The sequence below is a fragment of the Nilaparvata lugens genome, chromosome 14 (assembly GCF_014356525.2).
Source record: "Nilaparvata lugens isolate BPH chromosome 14, ASM1435652v1, whole genome shotgun sequence".
Taxonomy (NCBI): Eukaryota; Metazoa; Arthropoda; class Insecta; order Hemiptera; family Delphacidae; genus Nilaparvata; species Nilaparvata lugens.
Window position 1 is genome coordinate 2,911,917 of NC_052517.1, and position 7,437 is coordinate 2,919,353.

Consider the following 7,437-nt stretch of genomic DNA (forward strand, 5'->3'; position numbering starts at 1 on the left):
TGCAAAATGTGAAGTTAATGAGTTGAGTAGTTGAGACTTGATGATGCGTCATTCGTGAATTTCCTATCCCCTACGTGTATAAGCCAGTTCTTTCCTTTATTATATTATAGACTAGCAGGTAACCCGTGCACCGCATGGGTCTAATTAAAAACTTGACAAACTGGACCCACTAAGGATCTGAAGAATTTAAAATAGGCCTAGAACTACCCTCGGTGAATTGAGAATCGATTTGCAGAATTTCTAGTCAATCAGTTGAGTAGTTGAGACGTGATGATGCGTCATAAGTGAATTTCCTATCCCCTACGTGTATACAAGAAGAAATATCGTATTATTTTAATATTACAGACAGAGAGAAAAGAGAGTGTGACAGTCAGACAGAGAGAGAGAGAGTAAGTGAAGGGTTAGAGAAATGGCAGTTCTGTATGGGAAAACCCCAACTTTGCCCCAGGCATATGTACACTGACAGAACTTGAATCACAAATGCAATGAGTTGCACAAATTGCACCAGTCACGAATTCTAGGATTAATTCTAAATCATTATCTTAGATTCGCAGAATTCAAATACAAAGAAAACCAACCGGAACGGCGAGAGAACAAAGGAAGGAAATTTTTAACTTGGCGAAAGAGATTCTTCCCTGACACGGAATTGTCTGTCAATATAATGTGCTTGAGGGAGATAATCGATAGAAGCAGGCTAGGAAGAGAAAGCTGATTAGGAAGAGAAGTGAAAGAGAAAGCTTGTAGAAGAAGAAATAGGAGGTGATGGGGGTGGAAGAAGTGGTGGGTGGTGGAGAAGAAGGAAGAGGAGGAGATGATGGTGAAGAAGGAGTGGGAGGAGGAGAAGAAGAAGAGGAAGGAAGACGAGTTGAAGGAAAGAAGAGGTAGAAGATGATGATGGAAGAGGAGTTGATGAAGATGAAGAAAGAGTAGGAGATGAAGTTGGAGAAGGAGAGGGTGAAGAAGAAGAAAGAAGAAGAAGAGCTGAAAGAGGAGTTGATAAAGATGAAGAAAGAGGGAGAGATGAAATTGAAGAAGGAGAGGGTGGAGAAGAAGAAGAGGAATAAAGAAGAGTTGAAGAAGTAGAAGAAGAAGAATATGACGAAGAAGAAAACGTCATAACAGTCAATCATTAATCATAACCATGAACGTTTAAGACATTGAAATCTATTCAAAGAATAGACTGCTAGACACTTACCAAATATCTATTCGTAGAATAGCCGTGACTGTCTAATACTTGAGAGATTCCAAAGAATAAATTTGAATGCATGATCTTGATGCAGTACCCTCATTGTTCTCGTTCAAAAGAGCCCGCTTCTAGTTCAGTATATCTATACATATTAGAGTTATTACCTTTACATATTCAACGTGTATATCTATATAGATTAGGGATATTGTATGTGAAGATATTATCTTTAAAATGTTTAAAAGTCCCGACCAAATAGTTTCTTTTTATATATCTATGTATTGTAATTGTTGTAGGGACGTGACTCACGGGAGAATTGTTTCAATATATCTATGAGTATTCAAGAAAATCTTGGAAATATTTTGAAGTTAGGACATAATCATAGGTACAGCACTAGAAACAGAGATAAACTTTTACATTTGCAAAGCAATAGACTTGAGTTCTACAAGAAGAAGCCCACATACATAGGAGCCAAGTTCTATAACAAGCTTCCGACGCGAATCCAACAAGAGCTGAATCCCAAAATAAATTAAAATTGGAATTAAAGAGATATTTAACTGGGAGAGCTCTTTATAATATAAATGAATATTTGAATGAATGAGATCAGCTCCTATGAGTTGAATTGTATTGTATGTTTGTATTGTTGTTTTCTGTAAATGTTTTATTTGTTATGCATTTTATTTTTAATTGTATCTAATCAAAGATATATATTTATGACACTATTCATTGTATACACTGTACAAATTTATGAATAAAGAAATTATGATATGATATGATATGATAGTTCTCACGAAATTGTCGTATCCTATCTATCTACATTGTAACAATATAAAAGCGAAATGGCACTGACTCATCCACTCACTCACTCACTCAAATCATAATCTACTGAACCAAATACGTTCATATTAGGCATGTATGTTCAGTGTTGGCCTTCTGGAGGTGCACTAAGAACGGATTTTGAAAAATCTTTAAAGATACACCCGAAAACTGTGTTTTATTACATTGCACAATCACAATATCAAATAAATGATTGGGAGAGAATCAATAGGATAAACACAAAACTTTTTCTCTCCCTAATTTGATAAAAATATTTTCTCAGATTTTAGTGTAACTTATTGAGATAAGATGTTCAAAATTGGTACAGAAGTCCAGCTAGGATCTTGTCTCGAGAGGACTTGAAAATTACGCTAAAGATACGCCCAAGATGAGTGGTATTACAGCGTTCCCAAGCAGCTTGCAACGCTTTAGCCTTCGGTATCAAATATTTTGCAACGCCCTTGGCCTTGAACCGACTTCTGTATCACATTCTTGTCTCTGTGTCATAGCACAGACAAGAATCTGTAATGGCTTAAATCTGTAGTCATAGATAGACACAATTTATTAATGAATTTGAGTCGCTATAAATTTGATTGGAGGTGAATTTTTCGGCGGCAGCTTTGATCGCCGGTTAAGAGGTTGATCAGGTTCAAGGCCTTCTAAATCGGGCGTTAATTGTCCTTCATGTTTTATTGTTATTGATCGCAATAGGAAGCTGAATGCAGTCAAACCTTTTGTAAGTTACATGATATAGTTAGTAGAAGGAAATACTTATCATGGGGTAACCCAGAGGTGGTCCGTTACGAAGCACGGGTCATACTAGTCAGATTTGAAAAGGACTGGGAATAATAAACACACTAAAATAAGTAGGGAAGACTATAGTGAGGTCCACGTTCTAATGGCAGTGTTGAAAGATAGGAGAACAACGTTGCCGATCCTCTGTCTTGTCAATGAATGCCTTCTATAGACGGTAGCTGATACAGGTTTATTGATGTAATATTGAGGCTGTGCAAACGCTAAAAATAAACTTTCTACCGGTGATATTTTTCAGAGTTTTTCAATTTTTATATCATCAAGCTATCAAAATGAAAAAGTTTTTTCAGGAATACATTTTTTCGCTGATCATTACTTTTTGAGATTTGAGCGCCTAAAGTTTAAATTTTTGGGACAGAACATTTCAAATTCGGTGAAAGATAAATCCATGAGATTTAGAGGATAGAGTCTTCATGGTATTGTTGATCTAGTAGAACAAAAAACTTCTGAAAGTATCAATTTTTAAGATAGTTATTCAATTTACTAAAATTAACCAAAAATAACTTTTAGTTGAGTTATTTTTGGTGAATTGAATTTTTTTTTCAAAAATTGACTTTTTCAGAAAATTTCTGTTTTACTAGATCAACAATACCATGAAGAATCCACCCTTAAAATTTCATGGATTTATATATTACCGAATTTGAAATGTTTTGTCCCAAAAAACCAAACTTCAAGCGCTCATATCTCAAAAAGTATATTCGAAAAAAAATGTTTTCCTAAGAAAACGTTTTCATTTTGATAGCTTGATGATATAAAAATTTGAAAACTTTGAAAAATATCACCGGTTGAAAGTTCATTTTTAGCTTTTGCACAGCCTCAACTGTTCATTTCGTTTAATATAAACAATTTTATTTTATGAAGCAAGAAATTTATATTTTTAAATAATTTTAAAGCAATACTTCCCTTACCTATCGTAATAGGGCAAGGAAAGTAAAATTTTGGCAAACTGAAAACTTGACCTTCTAGAACCTTGAAGAATTTTAATTGGGCCTATAACCATCCTCGGTAAATTGAGAATCTATATGTAAAATTTCAAGTTAATCAATTAAGTAGTTAGGTCCAAAATCAGACCTATAGTCAAATTTCCCTTTTAAAAGAAATATTCAGCTGTTTCCATAATTTTTACCAACTCTGTATAAATAGTGTGGAATATCGGGGCACCGAGTTTCGCTCGTTATTTTTATTTATTGATAACTAGTAGTTCTGTGAAACAGTAGACCTCACGCAGTATTCTCATCCACAAGTACCTGATTGAAACTATAGACCTTATGGAAATACAGCAATAGACTGGCTTCTCCACACATCTGTGTAATCACTTGTCAGCTGATTTATGATGAATAATTCTATAGTCTGATTTTTACTCTAATATTGGCGTATGAAGGAGGCTCCTTTTTCCTTTTATATTAACCTTGAAATGCAAAATTTCCAAAAACTTTGTATATACGTCGACGCGCAATTAAAAAAGGAACATACCTGTCAAATTTCATGAAAATCTATTACCGCGTTTCGCCGTAAATGCGCAACATATAAACATTTAAATATTAAGAGAAATGCCAACCCGTCGACTTGAATCTTAGACCTCACTTCGCTCGGTCAAAAAGAACACAATTCTCTAAAATTATCGTGTTTATATTTCACAGCTGGCTATACGTCAGCTTATGAATTTCAGGGATGCGATATTTTGATTTTCCCACAGAATCACTCGCTCACTTTTTACTATCAACAGACGACGAAAGTCTCAGCTGTTTCAGCCAAGGATGAATTATCCTTTTAATGTCGTTCAGCGAGTTTTCCCAAGGATGAGACCTAGTGCAATCGAATTTTTATATCATACAACTTGATATGATACTAAACCTACTAATTACCTAAAACCTACCCAATACCTAAACCAACTAATACTATACATAAACCTACTATGTTCCAAATTTTGTGAAAATCGTTATAGTCGCTTTCGAGATCCGTTGAGCATAAATAACCAGATATAAAAAAATAAACAGATATACAGAAATTGCTCGCTCAATATGATATGATATAGGAAAAGAGGATAAAGTAAATTCGTATGGCTTTTGTTGGTGGGGAGTCCCTTGCGGGAAGGTCCCACCGCCTGAATATATAATTTAAGCCGTCAATTGGCCTTACGACTGTCATACTTCAGCCGGGATCGACTGTTTAACGTGCCCATAAGAGGATATAAATAGTCTAGATAGAAGAAGAATGAGAAGATACGAAATGAAACCGTTGCATGCACTATTTAATCTATGACTCAAACAAAGTAAGCAAAGTCATAGATGAATTTACATAATATAGACTAAGAAAATAATTATTGAACTGTATATGATATGAAAAAGCAGTTTGAAATATAATAACTATAGATAATAATCATATTGTTATGCATCTACATAAATTGGCGGAGCTTTGGACATATCAATGTCCATTCTTCGGAAACAATATTAAAAATATCCTCCCCACTAACTCTCTACCAAAACGTTAATTTCGTTATTTAAACGAAGGATTTATTTATTAATGGAAATATTGAAAAGTTTTAATCAATATGAATATTAAAGAGAAAAAAAACAGAAAATTGATAGAGTAAAATAATTATATAGGTAGATAAGATCAAATAATTGATTAATAAAATGAAGTAGGCTGAAAGTAGATCAGGGTTATCAACTTTCAGTAATATACAGCATTATGCAGTGGATAATTGAAATAACATGAGTTTATATGGAGCTGAGAGAGAGAGAGAGAGAGAGAAAGAGAGTGATTGATCATTGATTGATTATATGCCTTTATTAGGGCGGAGTTAGGACTCCTGGTCGTCTTTGCCACACAAAAATCAAGAGAAAAAGAGAGAGTGAGAGTGTGTGAGAAAGAGTGTGTGAGAGAGAGAGAGATCACTGTAACTTGACCCAGTACCTGTTTCCATCTTGTGACAGAATTAAAAACCAAATCATCTCGACCAATCAGGTTTGAATAGGCAGAGGGGCGGAGCTAGAAGGCGCGGCTTACTGTAGTCCTAGTATACCATCTTGTTATCAGACATTTGAAATTTGAAGAATAAGTATAAGAATTTAGCAAAAAGGAAGAGAAATATATTCTAAGGAGAAATCCAAATAAATTTAGATTAAGTTCTTTCAATGATTTGATTTGTTCAATAACAGTAGAAAACTATTTGAACAATTAATTACAACATAGCAGTCAGGTTGCAGTCGACCTGACTGCTATGTCGTAATTAATTGTTCAAAGTGATTATTTAACAAGCAGTTCGTAATGGAATCAAACATTGAAGAGAAAACTATTATTCCACACAGAAGAAATCATTGCACTAATAAAAAACAACAAATACCAAAAGTTTTTATTTATTGAGTTCTCTGAATACCAATATTGCCCTACATCATATAAAAATCTGTTATCTATCATTATTTTTTAAAATTATCCATCAAACATAATAATCACTTGAACATAAATTTTTCAGTTAATAGTTTTTAAGATTGAATTAATGTCTCAAAAATCATTACAATCCCAGTATACATCTATCAAAATCAATAAGAATTAAAAATATTACAGAAGACATCAAATATTTTTCTTTCATCTATGAAAATTTTCTAACCTACAAACAAGATTATTCAAGTTCTAAAATTGTTTTATAGTTTTAAAATGACCAGATTCATGAAACAGCATGATCCTTTATTTACTTTCCAATTTGCTACTTGAATATTTGAAACTATGTATGAAAAAAACAGCATGAGCCTCATTTACTTGCTAATACCCACTGTAACTATATATAAAAAACTGCATGAGCCACATTTACTTGCTAATACCCATTGTAACTATGTATGATAACTTACAAACTAAAACTTACAAACTTACAAACTAAACTGACATTACTAAGCAATATCATAGAGAAACAATCACGTAAGTAGATATCCCATGGTATAGGGAATTTATGTCGCAACTGTTACTGTTATCCCAAGCTGATTACTGTCAATTATTGTCGATTTTTACTGTTTTGTTGGGGTGAGAGTGTATGAAAGGCACAATTTGAGAGACTACCAGCGTCACACAGCTGCATAGGAAAGAACTATGTGAACTATCGGCTTGGGATAACAGTAAAAGTTGCGATATGAACGCCCTATACAATGGGATATCTACTTACGCTATTGTTTCTCTATGCTAATACCCACTGTAACTATGTATGATTACTTACAAACTAAAACTTACAAACTTACAAGAAACTTACAAACTAAACTAACATTACTAAGCAATATTCAACAACTATCTAAACAACTTGGCACAAATTTATTAACAACAGACCCGAATTATTTGTTCTTATAAAACGTGAAGTTGAAGCTTGAAAATTACACATATATTGTAATAAGAAAACAAATATATCATCAAATGTCTCTATAATATTTATTAAAAACTTTGAAACAGTACCATTATTTCATGTTTACCAACACATCATCAGCTGTACCATAGAGAAACAACAGCATAAGTAGATATCCCATGGTATAGGGCGTTTATGTCGCAACTTTAACTGTTATCTCAAGCCCATAGTTCATGTAATTCTTTCCAGTGAAGCTGTGTGACACTGGTAGTATCTCATGTTGTGCCGTTCATACACT

General features: G+C 33.5%; 1 protein-coding gene across 3 annotated transcripts in view; it reads right to left on the minus strand.

Annotated features, from left to right (window-relative positions):
* The window catches only part of LOC111051900 (nucleolar GTP-binding protein 2), a 140,445-nt gene that overhangs the window by 48,422 nt on the left and 84,586 nt on the right, over positions 1-7,437 (minus strand). The gene's annotated exons all lie outside the window — the stretch shown is intronic.